At 44.2% G+C, this 21,259-nt stretch overlaps 1 long non-coding RNA gene across 1 annotated transcript; it reads right to left on the bottom strand.

Annotated features, from left to right (window-relative positions):
- Positions 1–1,068: 1,068 nt before the first annotated feature.
- On the bottom strand, positions 1,069–20,829 carry LOC122106629. The gene is made up of 3 exons (XR_006147223.1): positions 20,642–20,829; positions 17,828–18,750; positions 1,069–1,172 (listed from the first exon to the last, which is right to left on the bottom strand). It is a non-coding gene; the product is annotated as an uncharacterized LOC122106629 (long non-coding RNA).
- Positions 20,830–21,259: the final 430 nt, after the last annotated feature.

Genomic DNA, 21,259 nt, shown 5'->3' with positions numbered 1-21,259 from the left:
CCTGACCTGTGGTAAAAAGCAGAGGCTTTGCAGTCTGACAGGCACATGTGGATCTGGTCATAATTTTTCTTTTTTTGGCATGCTGAGAATTCATGGGACTTGTGCTTGATCTTCAGCCCTTGGTTTTTTGAGAGAGGGTCCTGCTCTGTAATGTCGTTCAGTGTCCCAAGTGCTGAACTTCCTGACATGCACTACAACAGTTAGCCTCTGGCTCACTCATAACTTCTCTAGTCTTCCTTACCAATTACTATGAGAGTGATAACAATCTAACAGATAATTCCCAGTGTTGACCAATTGGGGAGAGCACTGGTTCTCTCTTCATTTCACTTCAGGTTGATTTCTTCTTTTTCAGGGCTCCTGTGAACATGACCTATTACGACCCCGATGCCCTTAAAGTCAAGCTGGCTGCTCTGACAGCACATTGCTCTGCCAGAGTCTAACAGTTGGCAGAACCTGTGTACACTAGGTACAGACCAGCATCTCCACCACACACCAGCCGAGTATACAGAACAAGTATTAGGTGACATAGTTTCCTGCCTTGGTTTACCACCCTGACCCCTAAATGTGATGCGCTAGAGAAGACCCCCATGAGTACCAAGTACAAATTGCTGCAGCCACCTGGAAGTGTAGCATTAGCAGGTTTAGGGATCACAGCATGCAATAAAGTAGAGCCTCCTCCATAGCCTTCCAGCTCCCTGTAGGCCCCTGGCTGCCCAGGACTGTGGCTGCTGCTCTTCCACTTGAGTCCTCGGTCTTCCTCTCCTGCTGAATTCTGGTTCCCAGGCCCTGCACCTGCTCCAACTCTTCCTTCTCTAGCAGCCGTGGCCACTGTGATCACTGTGTGTGCTACTTCCCAACCTCCCAGTGCTACCAGCAACTACAATGAATGGGGCCAGGGCTTTCTGGAGAAACTGGAATGCTTTTCATATTCAGCGGGCATTTAGGGAGCTGGTTACCACAAAAAGAGGACATCTTTCCCAGTCTTGCTTCTGTCCCTCATATGCAGACTTCAATGACAGGAATGATAAGAAAAGCCACTTTGCTCAGTAAGGTGGTACACACCTGTAGACCAAGATTCCAGGGAAGGCTGAGGTGGGAGGATCTCCAGAGTCCAGATGTTTGAGATTTGTCATGGCAACACAGTGACAGTGACACTGACAGTGACAGTCAATCTGAAAAAAAATATATTGAAAAAAGTTTAAGGGGGGAAAAAAGGTAGACAGCGATCAAAGACATTTCTTTAAAGAAGTTCTATCATTATTATGAAGGTGATGTAAAGAGAAGTTGCATTTACATCAGTCAGGTAGAGTATACTTCTTTTGGAACAATGTCAAACCTTTCCTCACTCTCTCCCAGTTTTTCTCTCCCATCTCCACAGATACTGCTTTCATTTTTGTTTCAGTCTTGGGCCTTGAACTCGGGACCTGGGCACTGTCCCAAAGCTCTTTTGCTCAAGGCTAGACCTCTACCATTTGTACTACAGCACCACTTCCAGCTTTTTCTGTGATTAACTGGAGATAAGAGTCTCACAGACTTTCCTGCCTGGGCTGCCTCTGAACTGATCACAACCTCCTAAATAGCTAGAATTACATGTGTAGGCAACCAGCACCCAGAACACATTGCTTTTAATGGTAAACCTGAGTTCCATCAAACTTATGTTTCCCAGGTTTTATTTATTCTGTTCTCTCCAGGCACCAGTATTTTGTCAATTAACCTAATTTTACAGAGCATATTAGAGTTGCATGAAATGAATTTGTTAGAAAGCTTATCTTGCAGATGAACGGGTTATATCTTAAAGACCTCCATTTCACTGATAGGCAATTCCACACAGTAGTTTTGAACTGGACTTTTAGAATTAGACAAAGTTGAGTTTATATTTCCCAGGTGTATGATTTTAAATTTTTTCCTCACTCCCTTCCCTGTACCTCATTGTCTATGTGTAAAATGGGTTCTTACCACACTGTTGTAAAGACTAAGGGAGAAAATGCATCTGACAAAGCATTCATTTGTATTAAACAATGTTTAGGGCTGGACTCAGTGGCTCACCCCTATAATCCCTGTTCCTGAGGAGGCAGATTGAGAGGACCACAGTTTGAGGCTGATCCCACACAAAAACGTGAGAGCCCCACCTGAAAAAGAACTAAAGGAAAAGCAGCTGGGAGTGTGACTCAAGTGGAAGCAGTTTCTGTCTTTTCTTTGGCATATTTGAATAGCTATCATAACTACTTCTGCACCTTGGGGCCATTATCAAATGAACACTAAGATACATGAGCAGTGACATCACCTGATCAGAAGGAGGCTACTGAGAGACTAACGGGTAGGTTTCTTCTGTGTGGATCCATTGGACAAAGGAATCATCTGTACTCCATGCAAGAGGAACTGGAGAGTGTGAGATTTCCCTATTGTACCTGCAAGAGCATACAATTTGGAAGATCAAACTGTTTGCTTCTGGACCTGTCCAAGTGGGGTATTTTCAGATCACAGTTGACTTCGGTAACTGAAACACTGATAAATAAAACTACAGATATGTGGGGGAGGGGAGGGATACTGCTATTAAATGAAAATGGCAATCATCTTGGAGGAAGAGGGGTGGAAAGAAGAGGAGGAAGGGTAGAAGGAAGAAACCAGCAGGGGTGGGAGAAAAGGAAAAAAGGGTATGGGAGAGGAGGAGGGGGAGGGATGGGTGCAGAGAAAAAGAAAAAAAGAAGGCAGAGGGAAAAGCAGGGGCAGGGAAGGAGAAAGAAAGGGAGAAGGAGAGGAAGACCATAAAAAGAAGGCGGGAAATAGGAAGAGGGTGGGGAGGGAAAGTGAAGGAGTAGGAAGAGAAGATGGCTTTGAGTCAGCTGTGGAAAATCTTGTGTGTGCCAGCCTTTGAGATACAGGCTGGTTCTTCCTCAAACTCCTGGGTGAGCACTATCCTGGTATGCACCATAGGGTGGGGAGAGAACTAGGAACAGTGTGATATGTGAACACACACACACACACACACACACACACACACACACACACACACACACGAAAATCTAAAGAAGGAAGAAGGAAAATACAAAAGAGAAGAGGATAGACCACCTAGGACAGATGGGCAGAGAAAAAAATATTATTTTTGTAGTTTGTCATGGGGCTTGAACTCTGGGCCTGGGCACTGCCCCTGAACAATTCAGCTTAAGGCTAGCACCACTTCCGGCTTTCTCTGCTTTTGTGGTGCTAAGGAACTGAATGAACCCAGGGCTTCATGCATGTAAGCCAAGCACTCCACCACTGAGCAGCCACCCTCCCAGCCCAGGAAAATTTTTAGAGATAATTGAGTGTTACCTTGATTGTTTTCATTTTTGTTTCTGTTTTGTCAGTGCTGGGGCTTGAACTCAGGGTCTGAGCCCTGTCCCTGGGCCTCATTGTGCTCAAGACTTGTGCTCTATCACTTGAGCCACAGTGCCACTTTTGTTTTTTTGTTTGTTTTAATAATTTACTGTACGTAAGAGTTTCACCAAGCTGGGAATGTGGCTTAGTGATAGAATGCTTGCCTAGCATGCAAGCACGAAGCCCTAAATTCAATTTCTCATTACCACATAAGAAGAGTCAGAAGTAGTGCTGTGGCTCAAGTGGTAGGGGACTAGCTCTGAGCAATAAAAGCTCAGGGACAGTGTCCAGGTCCTGAATTCAAGCCCCGAGACTGGCAAAAAAAAAAAAAAAAATTTTTAAAGAGTCTCACGGACTTTTCTGCTCCAGCTGGCTTCTAACTGCAATCCTCAGATCTCAGTCTCCTGAGTAGCTAGGATGACAGACCTGAGCCACTGGTTCCTGACCTAACTGTGGATTTATAATAGGCATATTCAAGGCTCAAAGCTCATTGAATTATACACATAAGGGTGTACAGCTTTTGGGGTTTCAACTGACCTCCAAAAAATGAATGAAGGAAAACAAACATGAAACAAAGTCTCCAAGTCCAGAATCACCAAAGGACAAAGACGAAAGAGGAGGAGGAGAGGAGGAAAGTAAAGCACTAAAGTCAGTGCTGCCCTCTTTTCTATTTATAGCACAGAATAGAAATTCCATGGAAGTACACGAAAATAAGTATATTACAGGTATCCCATAGTATAGGTGTTATATTTTTGAATTACATTACATATAAATGTATATTTATTATATAATGAATTATACACGTACTTTTAACAGTGATATGGTTTGATCTCAGTAGAGCTAAGAGGAACAAATCTTTGCCATGAGCACTGGCATTTGAGCTACCATGCTGGCGACCATGCTGTGAGAGGCTCTCCTGTCACATACTCTCTGTGGCCTTGACACAAACACCAGAAACCGTGAGCCTAAATGACACTTTCCTTGCCTTAAGTTATGTATGGCAGCTTGGCAGAGCCACCACAGAGCCAACACAAACACACATCTAAGGATTCTCTCCTGCTCCTCAGGAATGCTTTACATACTTTGGAGAGAAAGAACTTTTCAATTTCCAGTCCTTAGGACACGGTAAAGATTTCTTTGGCAATTCTTCCTAGAAACCCCAAGTGCTTCCTTCCGCTGCCATCTCCTCGACAGCTCCTCTTGTGCCTCATCCCTTTCAGTCCAAGGTGCTGAGCTGAACTCTGCACTGCAGTGCAGAAGACAGCCTAACTCACCCGGGACAGGATCTGAAGCACTTGAGGATGGAAATGGAGTTGAAGACAAGACCTCCAGAGTCGGATCTACCCTCTGCCCAGAGACAGACCACCCTTCAGTTAATCTGAACCCTTCTGACAGCCATAGACCACCTCATAACCTATAAGCCTTATAAATGGACGTTTCCTCAGATGTAGCTATTCTCAAAGACACACAGGGCAGCAACGGAAAACTATCAGCGAGCACATGGCTCAGCCCCAGCCACCTGTGACACCATCTGTCCTACAGAGCATCATAGAGGTGCTGTGTAGCTACAGAGTCACAATCCACACAGATGATAAGACTGTTTGCAACACTGAACTGCCTCAGAGCCAAGGCACACACCACAGCTCATAACTTGTGTATTTACTTTTGGAGAGTTGAGCGAAAGATTTAATTATGGGGCCTTTGACCTAAGGGAGATCCCAAAGGCAGACAGCATTCATTGCCTTTGGCAATGGAGCACAATGGGCAAGAACCACAAGGCCAAACCACTATCAGCCAGCCATCTGGTTCTCCACCTGACATCCAGGAGGCGACCGCACTCAGCCCATCATGTGCCACATACCACCAGCACTCCAGTACTGTGGAGCCCCACCTGGAAAACATCCTCGGGGATCCAGTGGCCTTCAGAAATGAGAAGTATCTAAATAGGCCCTCGTGGCTGTCGGAGAGAGGCCGATATCCCGTCACCTTGAGCCTTCATATGGGAGACGATGGAGTCCCCCAGAAAACATCTTCGGGGGCTCCTATTTACAAAACTGAGGACCGCACTGTGCGGAGACGCTCATGGGAGATAGACACCAGCCAGCATGCCCATATTGTTCACTATGGACCCCGGCGAAAATCTTCCACCGGGACTCCCTATTTTGTTACCACCGATGAGGCTGGGCGAAGACCATCTCAACTGAGTGGTTCTGGCAATTTTCCACCCCTGCGCAGTGTCTTCTCAGTGGAAAATAGAGGACGCAGAAAATCATCCTTGGTCTTTGCCACAGAAGACGGCGGCCTTCACATACCCTCCTGGCTTGAAAACCCAGAGAAGTACCCCACCATCGCGGGGCCCCACACGCCAGGGGGGGGAGCCCCCAGGGAACCATCCAATGGGGCTCGTGTTTCGGGCATGCTGGAGGATCAGCCTTGCAAACTCTCCCAGGTTTCACAGAAACACCCCAACGTCCCAAGGCCCCATAAAGACCACGGACCACCCAGTAAAAAGTCTACCCAGGCTCCTGCGCCAGCGGCCCAGGAGGATGATCGTCCACCAACACCTTCGTTCAACAACTTGGTGAGCCCCACCTCTCAAGTGGAGGTCACACCGCCCCCACAGAAGCAGCAGTCCATGTTGAACATCCCCACCCCAGTGAGCATTACTTGTGACCGGGGAACCACTGAGAAGCTCCATCCATCACCTGGGGCTCACAGGCTGCTGACAATTGTGCTCTCTCACAACTTTGAGGATGGAGCTCACCAAAAGAAAGCCAAATTACCCACAACTGCTTCCCCTTTAACTGTAACTAGAGACATTGTGAACCTGGCTGCCAGGAAATACTCAGCAGCCAGAGGGACTGAAGCTAGCAAGGGCAAGGTGTCTTTCGAGGTCACCAAGAGAATACAATCTGACCTGAGCCCCCGCAGAGACCCCAAGCCTCCTGCTCCCAGGCATAAGGCCACAGCCAAGGAAAAGGCACTGCTCCCGGCCCACTCACATACTGAGAAAGGGCACCAGGAAAAGCAGGAGATGTCCCGAAGGCCTACTACTACCACTACATATACCCAGAAGGGACAAGGTTTTAGACCATTAAACACTCTATGGACAGTATCACCTATCAGCTCTCTAAGAGTTGAAGGCAGAGGTGTTGGAAATACTACCCTAAAATCTACTCCGCCAATCGGTGATGGTAACTTAGACAGGTCGTCCCAAAAAGTCTCTAAGATAACCACTAACCTGACCCTCAACAGAGCTGAGCACCAAGCCACTGAACACCTGGCTGATAGGGATGCAGCCAAGAAGCTGAAACCGGACAAAGCTGCTTCCCCCATCAAAATTCAACACAGAACCCCAACCCTCCAAACCACCAAGGGAGGAACCTTTAGAACCGAGGCTGCCCAAGCTACTTGGGGAGTAGAAGATTTAAAGAAATATAGGACCTTCTTGATCAGCAAGAGCACGCAAAAAACTGAGAGTCCTCAGTCCACTGCGGCCACAGCTGCGGACATCCAGACTGCTGGCACCCATTCAACAGTGGGCGAGGCCACTGAGAACACCAAGATCATGTCTCAAACTACTAGCCCCATAAAAGTAACGGATAAATCCACCCGCCTCTTTTCTCATTGGCCTAAGAAATTCTCCCCAACTACTGTCAATGGTGAAAATAAATATAGTAGCAACAACAAAGGAAGTTTGGCTACCAGGGGTAATACGAAAACCAAAGATCCTAAAGCGACCAAGAATGATTCAACAAACTATGTGTATCGAACCCTGCATGTTGGTGGGGTTCAACTTTTGCCTCTTATGTACCACCCAGAAGAAGCTAAACTGTGGAAGGATGCAAAGTGTGATCTTCAAATTACAGGCACTAGTCTTAAGTACCATCATAGCCAGGTGAAGAAACTACAGAAATAACTAGACCTACTGAAAAATAACAACAACCAAATAAACCTGATCTTGATGCCCAAAGCCTCCTCAGAAACCACATGAATGTGTCTATTGTAAGGAAATACTTCTTGTACGTACGGGAGTAACAGCAAGAAAAAACTGACAAGATGGTACACCTGCTCAGGAATGGAATGCACCTCAAAAATAAATTCAACAAAGAAAGAGTTTGCACACCTGGGAGATGACCAAATAAAAAAACAGAAGACAAAACCACCATTGTCAACAGAGAGCCTCATAAAGGTTTTTCTGTCTACAAAGACAAGGAAAAACAGCAAGATTCTAATCAGAAGCAGGATAGTTAAGACATAGGTAGAAAGTGAAGGAGAAAAGAAACTGAAAAACTGATATGGGTATAATCAATACCCAATAGAAGATGTTCCAAGAACCCTCTGGAAGATGCCAAGAGCAAATCTATCCTGTTTCCATGGACTACACACAAATCAAGAACTGGAAGAGACACATATCAATTCCTCTAGAAGATAATGGAGAACTACTACCATGGAGCACCTTTTTAAAGTTTTTCAAAACAATGATTTAGCTATACAACATTGATTGTGTTTTCACAGACAAGAACACCACCAGTCAGGTGTTGAGAGTCTTACTAGACTCTCATGGATATGTTAGGAAATGAAAAACTTTCCAACACTTTATTTGAAAAGTTTCCTTACAATTTGACAGATAAAGTTTACTCTTATTTCCAGTGTCAGGAAAATTTGTCAAATGGCTACAGGCCCACTAGTGACTGATTAGGACTATTTCTGTCAATCTTCACAGACTGTTGAGGACTGCACTGTGAACCCAAGCCTGGGAATAGGAGCCAATGCTGCAGTAAAGCTCCTGCATAGGAAAATATACACACTTTCATATTTCCAGAATTGTTAGTGATGCAAATATCCAAATATAAATTTCCATTTTATTTTTAGCTGAGATCATTAAACTAATTTTTAAACTTTATTTACATTTTGTATTTTACTTTTATTTGCGTTCCTATGTTATTAGAAAATTATGTTAAAATGTAAATTTAATTTTATGTATATTTATATTATTTTAATCATTTTTTGTTTTTATATCTGATATTAAAGTATTTATATTTTATGCTTATATTACTATTTATGTTTAGAATTGTTTGCTTATATTTTATTTTTATTAGTATCTTTGTTTTTTGTTTATATTTGCATTAAAATATTCATATTTAAAATTATTTATATTTTGCTTTATGTATATTTGTCTAGTTTCATTTGTATATGCTTTTATTTATAGTAATATTTGTTTACTGTTCACTTATATATCTCTGCATTTTTCTTTATATTTCATTATAATTTTCAAATCAATGTTTATACTTAAAATTATTTTTATTTTATTAAAATATTTAATTTTTAATTTTCATATTTAATTTTTTTCTTTTTTAGTTTTTATTTTTATATTTATGGTATTATTAAAACATTTATATTATTCATGTTTATTTAGTTACATTTTTTAATCTTTTTTTGGGGGGGGGTTCCTGTTGTGGGGCCTGAACTCCAGGCCTGGGTGCCATCCCTCAGCTCTTCAGCTCAAGGCTAGCGCTCTACCACTTGAGCCACAGTGCCACTTCCAGCTTTTTTCTTTTTGCTTATGTAGTGCTGAGGAATCGAACCCAGGGCCTCATGCGTTCAAGGCAAGCGCTCTACCACTGAGCCACCTTCCCAGCCCTCTTCTAGCTTTTGCCTCCTGTCCCCACAGACATTGCTTTTAATGGCACATATGAATTCTATCAAACTTTATGTGCCCCAGGTTTCAACTTTATTTATTCTATTCTCCAGGCACCAGTATTTTGTCAACTAACTTTACAGAGCATACTAAGATTTGCATGAAATAAACTTGTTGGAAAGCTTGTCTTGAGGATGAATGAGTTCTATCTTGAAGGCCATTGTTCCACAGATAGGCAGTGCCACACAGTCCTTCTGAACTAGACTTTTAGAATCAGATAAACTTGAGTTTGTATTTCCAAGGGGTCACTCACAGATACATGATCTTAACTGTGCCTCGGTGTCTATGCATACAATGGGTTCTTACACTGTTGTAAAGAGTAAATTAAAAATACATCTAAAAAAGCACGAATCTGAATTTAAAAATTGTTGGGGCTCATCCTGATAATCCCATTTATTCAGGAGGCAGATTGGGAGGATCTCAGTCTGAGGCTGACTCCATGCAAAAACTGGAGCTCCCCACCTGAAAATAACTAAAGCAAAAGCAGCTGAGAGTGTGACTCAAGTGGAAGCATTTGGCTTTTCTTTGGCATATTTGAATAGCTAGCCTAACTACTTTGGCACTTTGGGGTCATTATCAAGTAAAAGGTTACTGACACACAAACCAACACTTGGATACTGGAGCAGTGATTTCACCCTGGTAAGAAGTGCCTGCTGAGATTTCCCTATGCTACTTGGAATAGCATACAAAGTAAAAGATTGGAGCTGTTTTACCCCTGGAATTTTCCAAAGGTCATGGTTGAGTTCAGGTAACGGAAACTTTGATAGATGCAACCACACATGTGTGGAGGGGGCTACTGCTACTAACTGAAAGCCAGCAATAATCTGGGAGGAGAAAGGGAAAATGGGGGGAGGGAGCCGGGAGGGGAAGGGCATGTGAGGGAGGAGCAGGGGGAAGTCAGGCAGGAGGGGGGAAGGAGGGGGAGAGGAGGAAGAGGGAGGTGAGGAGGAGAGGATGGCTGTGCAAATCCTTGGGTGTGGGAGCCTTTGGAGTGCAAATTCCCAGGAGAGCCTTGCCCTGGTACACATGCATGTGGGAGGAGAGAACCAGGCCTCCCAAGAAGGAAGTAAAGATACAAAATGGCGGTGAAGAGAAGGCTACATCTCCTAGGGCAGAAGAGCAGAGAGGAACTTTTAGAGGTGACAGAAATGGATGTTACCTTGATTGTGGCGACAGTTTTATAATAGACATATTCAAAGGTCAAAGCTCATCCAAATATAAACATAATAGGGTATTGGCTTTTTGTACTTCAACTGATGTCCAAAAAGCAAATGAAAACAAAAAACAGAGTCTCCAGAGTCCAGCATCAAAAAAGCAAAAGAGAAGAAATCAGTGAGGAGGGAAAGCACTAAAGTCAGTGATGCCTTCTCCTCCACTGACCACACAGAATGGAAATTCCATGGAATGAATGAATGTATTACAGGTATCACATAGTATAGGTATTGTATTTTATGAGGTAAAAACATATGTAAAAATACATCTTGTATAATAAAATAGTATATGTTTCTTTTGTCAGTGATAGGATTTGATCTCAGTACCTTAAACTTACTAATGTAAGATTAAGAAATCTTTAACAAGAGCACTGGCATTTTAGCCCTCTGCTTCCTGCCTGCCATTCTGTCAGTGGCTCTCCTGTCACATACTCTCTGTGGCCTTGGAAGCACTAGAAAATGTGAGCCTAAATGCCACTTTCCCAGGCAGGCGCCGGCGGCTCACACCTGTAATTCTAGCTACTCAGGAGGCTGAGATCTCAGGATCCCGGTTCAAAGCCAGCCCGGGCAGCAAAGTCTATGAGACATCTCCAATAAACCACTCAGAAAATCAGAAGTGGTGTTGTGGCTCAAGTGGTAGAGCGCTAGCCTTGAGCTGAAATGCTGAGGGACAGCGCCCAGGCCCAGAGTTCAAGCCCCATTAAAAAAAAAAAAAAAAAAGACACTCTCCTTCCCTTAAACTATGTATGTCAGCTTGGCAGAGCCATGACAGAGTTAACAAACACCCTGCTAAATATTCTCTTCTGCTCCTCAAGGACTTTTTTTTTTTGGTCGGTCATGGTACTTGAACTCTGGGTCTGGGTGCTGTCCCTCAGCTCTTCAGCTCAAGGCTAGCACTCTACCACTTGAGCCACAGGACTACTCCCGGCTTTTTCTACTTATGTAGTACTGAGCAATCGAACCCAGGGGCTCATGCATGCAAGGCAAGCACTCTACAACTGAGCCACCTTCCCAGCCCTTCCATGAGACTCTTATCTACAATTAACCACCAAAAAGCTAGAAGTGGGTGGTAGAGCACTAACTAGCCTTGAGCAAAAAAGTTCAAGGGACTCAAAGCAGACACTCTGAAAACATTACAGGATGGAATAGGAGAAACCCTGGGTCTCCTTGGCTCAGGCCGAAATTTTCTGAATAGAGACCCGGAAACACAACAAATCAAAGAAAGGTTGGACAAATGGGATTGCATAAAGTTGCAGAGCTTCTGCAGGGCAAATGACATAGCTAGCAAGATCAATAGAAAGCCCACAGATTGGGAGAAGATCTTTACTAGCCATACAACGGACAAGGGTCTCATATCTAAAATATACTTGGAACTCAAAAAATTAAACCCCCCAACAACAAATCCTCAAAGAAACAACTGCCCAATAAGTAAGTGGGCTAAAGACTTAAAGAGAAACTTCTCTGAAGAAGAAAGAAGGATGGCCAATAGACACATGAAGAAATGTTCAACATCCCTAGCCATAAAAGAAATGCAAATCAAAACAACATTGAGATATCACCTCACTCCAGTTAGAACGGCAAAAATCAAGAACTCTAACAACAACAGATGCTGGAGGGGATGTGGACAGAAAGGAACCTTACTTCATTGTTGGTGGGAATGTAAACTTGTTCAACCACTTTGGAAAGCAGTATGGAGGTTCCTCAAAAGACTTCACATAGAGCTCCCCTATGACCCAGCAATCCCACTTTTGGGCATTTACCCAAATGTTTACAAACAAGACCACACTAAAGCTACCAGCACAACTCTGTTTATTGCAGCATTATTTACCATAGCTAAGATATGGAACCAACCCAGATGCCCCTCAGTAGATGAATGGATCAAGAAAATGTGGTATATATACACAATGGAATTCTATGCCTCCATCAGAAAGAATGACATTGCCCCATTTGTTAGGAAATGGAAAAACTTGGAAAAAATTATATTAAGTGAAGTAAGCCAGGCCCAAAGAAACGTAGGTCCCATGGTTTCCCTTATTTGTAATATCTAGTATATGTATGAGTCAAGCGGAAAAGGTCAGATAATGTGATGTCAGGAAAATGAACCCTTAGATGTGTATTTTAATGTTTTTTTCTTTCATGCATGTGTTTCTAACGCATTTATAAGATTATTTCTTTGTTGCTTTGTATGTCCCTCCTCCACAGTATAACCCCTGCTTTCACTATATTTGATGTCAGTATAACTTGTGGAGGAGATGGAGAAAAACTAGTTGTTTAAGGATACAGGTGGACCTGTTGCAACAATGAGAAGTACAAGTTGTCATGTCCAAAACGAGCTTTACAACGTTGGTGCGGGGAGGGGGGGGTGGGGGGGGGAAGGAGAAGGATTGGGATTAGGGGGGAGGGGGGAGGCTGGGAAGGGATGTGAAGGGTAAACAAAGGAGGAGGCTGCAATGCTTGGTTAGAAATGTACGCACTATCCTGCCCATGTAACTGTAACTCCTCTGTACAGTATGTTCACAAATAAAATTAAATTAAATTTAAAAAAAAAAAAAAAAAAGTTCAAGGGACAGCACTCAGGCCCTAAGTTCAAGCCTCAGGACTAGCACACGCGCGCGCATGCACGCATGCATGAACACACACACACACACACACACATACACACACAAAATAGATGCAGAATATACATACACTAACTTGCTAAAATGAACTCCCCTTATTAACTGATGTTAATAAGAAAAAAAAAGAAATATGCCAAAATAAATGAATTAAATGAAAAGAAATAACACACCAAGAAGCTAGGTATGTTATTTTATACATGTGTAATCCCAGCATTGGGAGGCTGAGGTAAAAGCACTGGGTTCTAGTCCAGTCTGTGCAACATAGAAAGAGATTTTTGTCTCAAAACAAACCACCACCACCAAGGGAAAAAAAACGAAACAGGCACCAGTGGCTCACACCTGTAATGCCAGCTAATCAAGAGGCTGAAAGCCAGCCTAGGCAGAAAAGTGTAGGACTATTATCTCCAATTAGCCACCAAAAAGCCAAAGTGGAGCTGTGGTTCCAGTGGTTGAGTATTAGTCTTAGCAGAAAAGCTCAAGGACGGTGCTGGAGTCCAAGCCCCAGGACCAGCACAAAACAAACCAAAAAACAAAGAAAATCCAGAAGGGATGACATTGTCTAAAAGAGAAACAAATGCGTTACCGATATAGTAAAATGGTAACCACTCTGTACAACATCTTAATAGTAACAAGAAAATTATACTTAAAGAAAAAAAAAAGCAGCCAGGCACCAGTAGCTCACACCTTTCATCCTAACTATGCAGAAGGCTTAAGATCTGAGGACTGCAAAGCCAGCCCAGGCACCAAAGTCCATGAAACTCTTTCTCCAATTATCAAAGAAAAAAGTGGAAGTGGCACTGTGGCTCAAATGGCAGAGCACTAACCTTGAGCAAAAGGAGTCAGGGACAGCACCCAGACCCAGAGTTCAAGCAAAAAATAAATAAATAACAAGCACACTCTCCATTTTCCTTTCCTCCTAAAAATGTTCCTAAATCAAAGGTTCAATTTATTATTGAAAGTATTTTAGCCCTAGTGGAAAACTGGTACATTCTACCATAACAACACAGTTTAGTAGTCATCAAAATATACCTCCTCCTCTCCAAATCTAAATTTGTAAGCCGCAGAACACCTACCTTCCACAAACAAGGCCATGCTCCATTGCCATGGGGCAGGGGAGATCCAAAAAGGCAAATGAAGAGAAATGGGAAGAGTGTGAGACCCTGAGTTCAAGGCCCCACACTAACACGAAAAACACAAATGAAGAGTTCATCCATCCATATGCACCCAATCACCACCACCACCACCACTACTACTACTATATTACTGTATCCTTTAACCCTTTCTTTCTGCTTCACAGATGAACTTAGATCCCTAAGACCTCCAATGCATGATCACTCCCCAGGTCCTAGCAAGGTGTACTCAGAATCTTTACTTCCAATAACAGGGTGGCTAGAAACACACAAAAAAAAAATGTAATAAGTATCTTTCCCTCTCACAAAAACTGGAAAATTCCTCTATCACACCAGGTATTGAGAGACCAGCTTGGCTCATATCACAACATAACTAAAACACTCATCTGTGTCAAGTCAAAACTATTCTAGCAAGGCAAGGGAGGCTCACCTATAATCCTACTTACTCTTCTGAGGATGGAGGCCTGAAGTTAGTCTGGGCAGAAAAGGCCAGGGGACTCTATCTCCAATTAACCAGCATTAAAACTGGATAGAACTGGAGCTCAAATTTGATAGAGTGCCAGTGATGAGCAAATATCACCTTTAAGCCCTGAGTTCAAGCTCTAGGACTGGCGCGCGCGCGTGCACACACGCACACTCGCGCGCACACACACACACACACACACACACTATTCTAAATTAAGATAGGTGTGTTAGCACACATCTATAAGCCCAGCTTCCCAGCTATTTGGGAGAGGGGAGAAAAGAAGGATGAGGCAAAATTCAAGGGCAATATAAGCCCAGGGTTCAATCTTCCTATCAAAAAAAACCCACAAATACAAAAACCTATTCTAAATTTGCCAGGTAGTTGGCTGAAGAAGTCGTCTCTGGAAAAAAGAAAAACTGTAAACTCTTCAGGGAATGTTAGATGATTAACTTTTTGCAACCCATTAGTTAGAAAAAAGAGAATAAAGGATAACTGTTATGTGCCTCTTATATTCACATAAAATTAGGGGTGTGTGTGTGTATGTATACATATATATATATATATATATATGCATATACACTGAAATGAACTTCAAGACATGGAAACAAGAGATCTCTCTTTTTAAAAAAAATTAATGTTTTGATGGTTCTGTCTTATTTTCTTTATGTATATGGTGTATTCACATGTATTATCTTTGGAAGGAAGAGGGGAAAGAGTATGGAACTCAAGTGAAGAAGTGCAGTAGAGGAGTTCATTGGACACTAATACACTATACAACTCATGGTGGAGAATAGAATGAGGAACTGGGAGAGAGTAAGGGAAAGGAAGATACTGTACAAAAGAGTACGTACTCACATAATTGTAATTCCACTGTACATCACCTTTAACAAAATTTAAAATAATTAAAATTTGAAAAAGGATAACTGTTAGGATAATAATCAGGGTGGAGATTGACTGCACACTTAGAATAAAAACAATCCTGGCTCAGGCATGATTGGCTCATACCTGTTATCCTAACTACTCAGCAGACTGAGCTTATTATTCTAAGACGGTCAAGGTAAGGAAGTCCATGAAATTCTCATCTCCCAAAAGCCAGAACTGGAGCTCTGGCTCAAGTGGCAAAGCACTAGCATTGAGCACAAACTCTCAGGACAGCATCCAGAACCTGAGATCAATGCCTAGGACTGCCACTAACAAACAAACAAACAAATAAATAAATAAATAAAACCTTGCAATTGTAGCTTCTCAGGAGGCTGAGATCTGAGGATCACATAGCCAGTCCAGGGAGGAAAATCCCTGAGACTCTTTTTTTTTTTTTTTTTTGGGTCCAGTCGTGGGGACTGAACTCTGGGCCTGGGCGCTGTCCCTCAGCTCTTCAGCTCAAGGCTAGCGCTCTACCACTTGAGAGAAAGAAAATGGTGGATAGTGAATAATACTCAGAAGTCTGCATGGGAACACACGCACTGGAACTGAATCCTTGACCTAGGACAATTAGCTTATTTTGCTTATTTACCCTTTTAATCCCTGTAGGATTTTGGAAATAGTCCTTCTCATTCCTGATCATTGTATTTGGGTCTTCTCTTTTGTTCTGGGTCAGTCTGAAATTTTTAATCATTTTTTCTTGTTTGGAGGGGTTTTTTGCTATTTGTTTTTGGCAGAACTGATGTTTGAACTCTGGGTCTTACATTTTCTAGCCAAGCACTCCAAATTTTTCATATTGTTTTAGTGTATTTTCTTAGGAAACTGGCTTCGCTGGTGGTAATTCCACTCATCTTTTCAAACTAATTTCTCACATTTCTATGGTTTGATGAGAAAGATAAGTTGTTCCACTTAGAGATTATGCCACAAGTCAAGTTTTAAAGTTTGAGGGCTCCATTAAATACACTATGTAAGGTTCACCATTGTGCTTCCTGTCTGTCTAAGCACTCAATTCCACTGGGAAACTATAGTACAGGTTAGCTATGGTCATTGTCACACAGATCCACAAACTTAAATGCAGTCAAAGTTAGGGTCATGCAACTCTACTATCACAAGATGTTACAGTACATACTTGAGGAAGTGCACAAGTAAGATGTCTTACGAACTAGCCAGACACCGGTGACATATACATGTAATCCAGGATACTTAAGGAGCTAACATGTGGCATGAAACAGCATGAAAGGTCTGTGAGACATTTACTACCAAAGAACTGTGGCTCAAGTAGTGGACTCCTAGCCTTTAGGCAAAAATAAAGGAAGGAAGGAGGGAAGGGAGGAAGGGAGGGAGGGAGGGAGGGAGGGAGGGACAGAAGAAAAGAAGGGAAGGAGGGAAAGGGAAGAGAAAGGGAAGGGAAAGAAAAATCAGGGATAGCTCTCAGATCCTGAGTTTAAGCCCCAGGACAGAAAAGAAAGATGCCCTGTGTCTGTTCTTATTTCTGAGCTGGTACTGTGATGCTCTACCACTTGAGTCACACCTGAAGTGACACCTTTAGCTGGTTAACTCTAGGTGAGAGTCTCTCAGATTTGTCTGCCCAGGCTGTCTTCAAACCTCAATTCTCAGCCTGCTAAGTAGCTAGGATCACAGGTGTGAGCCACCAAGGCCAGGCTTCTTGTGGCTATTCTTTTAAATAATTCAGTGCTCCCAATGTTTCATTTCTTCATTGCATCCCCCAAACAGATGTATGTTCTACTGATGTGCCAAGATGCAGAGCCTCCCTCAAAGACCACCAGGGAGCCGTCGCCGATGTAAATGCCCGAGAGTCCTTTATTACAACTGGAACCCGACTCACAACCCTTCCTGACGCAGCAGGTTGGAAATTATGAGCCCCGATCCCTTGTCCAGAAGGGTTTTTATTGAGTATGTAGAGGGAGGAAGGATGTCTCAAGCTCATTGGTTAGGGGTATGATCATCTCCAGTAAGGGCAGGGACTTTCTAGCTTAGCGGTTACAGGATAGGTGAAATCATACATCATTGGTTGGGTAAGTGGAGCTAACCACAGGAATGCTGAATTATGTCTTGTCCTAAATGTTTTCCGGACAGTTGGGGGAAGAGACTGCCCAAATTCCTGGACTGGCCAGGGCAGCCTGATCCCTTAATAATTCTTACTGTTATGTTGCCTTGGTGCAGGATCTAACACTTACTTTCCAGTAACAGATGACAAATGTTTTCCTTATAGTTATGTCTGAAATTACTGCTAAACTTATTTTTGGACTCTCACTACTCCATGAAGAAAATGGAGCACAAGGAGGTCCAATATCACCACAATAGCAAGTAATGGAATCTAGACTCTTTCAAGCACTATTTAAGAAAGCTGACCAGCAATTAGAAGTGAAAAAGAACTTAATGGGCTAAAAAGCATCCCTTACCTGTATGAGTCCAAACATGGTGCATATAATTGATTTTTCTGTCGGAAAAGTAGCTGCATTTTCCACATTAAGTACACTTCTCCTAGGAAATGGTTTTAGTGTTTCCTCCAGTGGTACTCGTTTACTGTCATGTAAGTACAAATGATGCACTTGTAGACACGCTCATTATCCCCAGTCTGAGTGTGATGCTTAAAGAGTGCAGTATAGTGATCATATTGATTGGTATTATAGCCACAGCAGTCACAACAAATGGCCCTTCGAGAAATCTCCCTCTTCCGAAGTGGAAGAACAAGATTCCCTGGCTTTGGCTTCTCTGCACTTTCTTCCACAAAAACTTCTTGGCACTGTGAACTCTGATATGATACATAAACTGCTTCTCAGATTCTGCTTCACACTGGCAAGGCTTACAGAGAAAGGGTTTGTCCTTTGAGTTCTTGCATTTGTCCTCTGCTCCAGATGTTTCAGGAGGAAGATCTTTAGCTTTCAGGAGGAAGATCTTTAGCGGAGGAACTGTAGACTTCAGGGGCAGCTGATGAGGCCTCAAAGACAGGCTGTGGTTCTGCAACACTAAGCTCCATACTTCTCAGTTCCATGCTTCCTAACCCATCAGCTTCACCTTTCATTACAGCAGATTCCTCAAGTCCTTCTCCATCACTATCTGAAAAGTTGTTATCGCCAACAGGCATCAATTCCACCATCCGTCTCTCTTCTCCAACCAGATAATCACAGCAGTTGCCATTGACTTCCCCAGTTAAGATGACATTGGCTAACAGGATAAGCTGAGGGGCAGCCAGCTCAGCTTTGGAGAGGTCATGCAAGTCATACATGTTGTTAGTTAAGGCCATGCCCATGTTGCCACTGTTGGTGAACAAACCTCCTCCTCCAGAAGACTGGCCCATCACTTGGGTAGCCATAATTGCATTCTGAATAAAGACCAAACAAAAGAGCACCCGTTAAAAACAACTCTAAGTGGAAAACCAAAGCATCATTCAGGCTCCTCATGACCAAAAACAACCATTTTTGAACATAATCTCTAAAATTCAATGATACTCATTAACTACTAACAACAAACCTTGGATACATTCATGTGGTGTATGGTGTAGGGCTTCTAATGTCAGTACTCAAGGTTAAGCATGATCAACATCCAGGCTAGCCTGGAGTGTGTGCTATATATATATAGCACGACTGTGCCTTAAAAAGCAATATATAAGGCTGGGAATGTGGCCTAGTGGTAGAGTCCTTGCCTAGCATGCATGAAACCTTGGGTTCGATTCCTCACTACCACATTAACAGAAAAAGCCAGAAGTGGTACTGTGGCTCAAGTGGTAGAGTGCTAGCCCTGAGCAAAAGAAGCTTAGGGACAGTGGCTCACCCTGAGTTCAAGTCCCAGGATTGGAAAAATAAATAACAATAATAATTATAATAATAATTTTAAAAGCAATATATAAGCTGGGTGCTGCTGACTCACACCTATAATGCTACTCATGAACCTGAGATATAAAGATGGCAATTTGAAGCCATTCTGGGCAGTAAAGTCTGTGAGACTCTCATCTCCACTAAACTACCAAAAAGGACGGAATAGAGATGTACCTTAAGGGCTAGAGCACTAGCCTTGAACAAAAGAAACTCAGGAACAATGCTCAATCCTTTAAAGACCCAGAACTGGAAAGATGCACACGTGGGCGATCTTCATTAACCACCAAAAAGCCAGAATGGCACTCACCTAATAAGTGTGCCAGCCTTGAGCAAAAACTGCTGAGGAACAGTGCCCTGAGTTCATGCCCCAGAATTAGATAGATGACTGACAGAGAGATGTTAATTCTCAATTCTCTTTACTGAAAACACTCAAAACAAATCCTCATCTACAAAAAACCTTTCACCACTTGTTTGACATAATTCAATTCTCAGGTTGGTCTACCATTGTTTTGCAAGTAATCAAAATATTTTTCAAGTGTGTGGGAGCCAATCTTTATTTTTTATACTAATAAGAAAATTGTAATACCAGAGGAATAAACAGTCCTCCCATTCTTGCCCTTCAATAGTGATAGGAACCAGAAAGCCCAGGAATCCACAAACAATTCTTTGTCTATAGTAAGTAAAGCAAGCAGTCTGGAAGGAAATCTCTAAGAACTCAACCAACTCAACTACCTCCAAAAGAACAAAGCGACTGCGAAAAACATTTCAACTCTCAAATTTAAAATGCAAAATAAAGACCCACTGATGATGCAAATGTCACACGTGAAAGTCGTATTTTTTCCTAACACCCGCAATTACATGGTACTGAAGCTCCACAGGGCAATCTGCACTTTCGGCATTGTGTTCCTCTTGGCCTACTGGCTGGAGGAAGCCATTACGAGATCACCTTCTTGAAAACAAGTTGGGTGTTTTGTCTTAGCGAAGTTAGCTCGCGGGTGAAGAGGCGCTGCCTCCCAGACTCGGTGTCCTCTTGCAAATCAGAAGAAGAAAAGTAGGGGAAGGTGCCAAACACAGAACAGCCGAGCACACGAGCCCCCGGGATCACGAGCCGGCCTCAGGACCGGGACCTCGAGCAGCTCCGCGCTCGGCCTCCGAGATCGCGATCGCGAGAGGCGTGCGGCCCGCGCACGGGCGGCGGCGGCGGCGGGCCTCGGCTGAGGAGGGGTCCCGGAGACGGGCCGCTCCGCGCCGGCGCCCCCCGGCCCAGCCCCCGGGCCCGCGGGCGCAGCAGCCCCCGCCGCAGCCGCTGCGTCGGCAAACCAGCCCCGGACAGCGGCCCGCGCCGCGTCCTTCCGCGCCCTCCCCTCCCCGCGGCCCCCGGCCCCGCGCGCGCCTCACCCGCCGTCCTCGGCTCCCGGCGGCGCTCGGGCCTGCGCCGCCGCTCCCGCTCCGTCTTCGTTGCTGGAGTTTCGGGAGAGGGGAGAAAAGTCAGGCCCCGGGCCGTCAAGGGCCATTAAGGCCCAGGACATACAAGACGGTCCGCTCAAACCGCCGCCCCGGCCTGCCGGTGCCAACCGCCGGCGCCACTCGGGTCTCAGGCCCCGGCCTTGGCGGGGCTCAGACAGACTCCACGCGGGGAGTCGCTGCGCAGCGCAACCGGCTCCCGGATCCCGGCTCCCGGGTCCACCAACGCCCGCCGGGCACGCGCCCTCCAGCGCCCACGTGCGCTCGCGGCCACGCCCCCTCCGTTGCTTGTGCGCAAGAAGCTAGGCGCGCCCCGCCCCTCGGCGCAGGGGAGGGGTAGGGCGGCCCGCGGGGCGCGCGGGGGTGGGCGGGACGGAGGTGGGAGGGAGGGAGTGGCGCCCAATCCGCCGGCCTGGAGATCATTAAGGGGGCGGGGCCGCACACATATAAACCAACAACAAAAGCTTGCCTTCACTCCCTGCGAAGTGCAGACTAGAGGTGTTCTGAATGCGCTGGCTCGAGCCTGCAATTCTAGCTGCTCCCGAGGCTGAG

This window comes from Dipodomys spectabilis, unplaced genomic scaffold (assembly GCF_019054845.1).
Source record: "Dipodomys spectabilis isolate Male_0828 unplaced genomic scaffold, ASM1905484v1 ptg000043l, whole genome shotgun sequence".
NCBI lineage: Eukaryota > Metazoa > Chordata > Mammalia > Rodentia > Heteromyidae > Dipodomys > Dipodomys spectabilis.
Note: the sequence above shows the minus strand (reverse complement) of the source record. Positions and strands in the feature narration are given on the sequence as shown.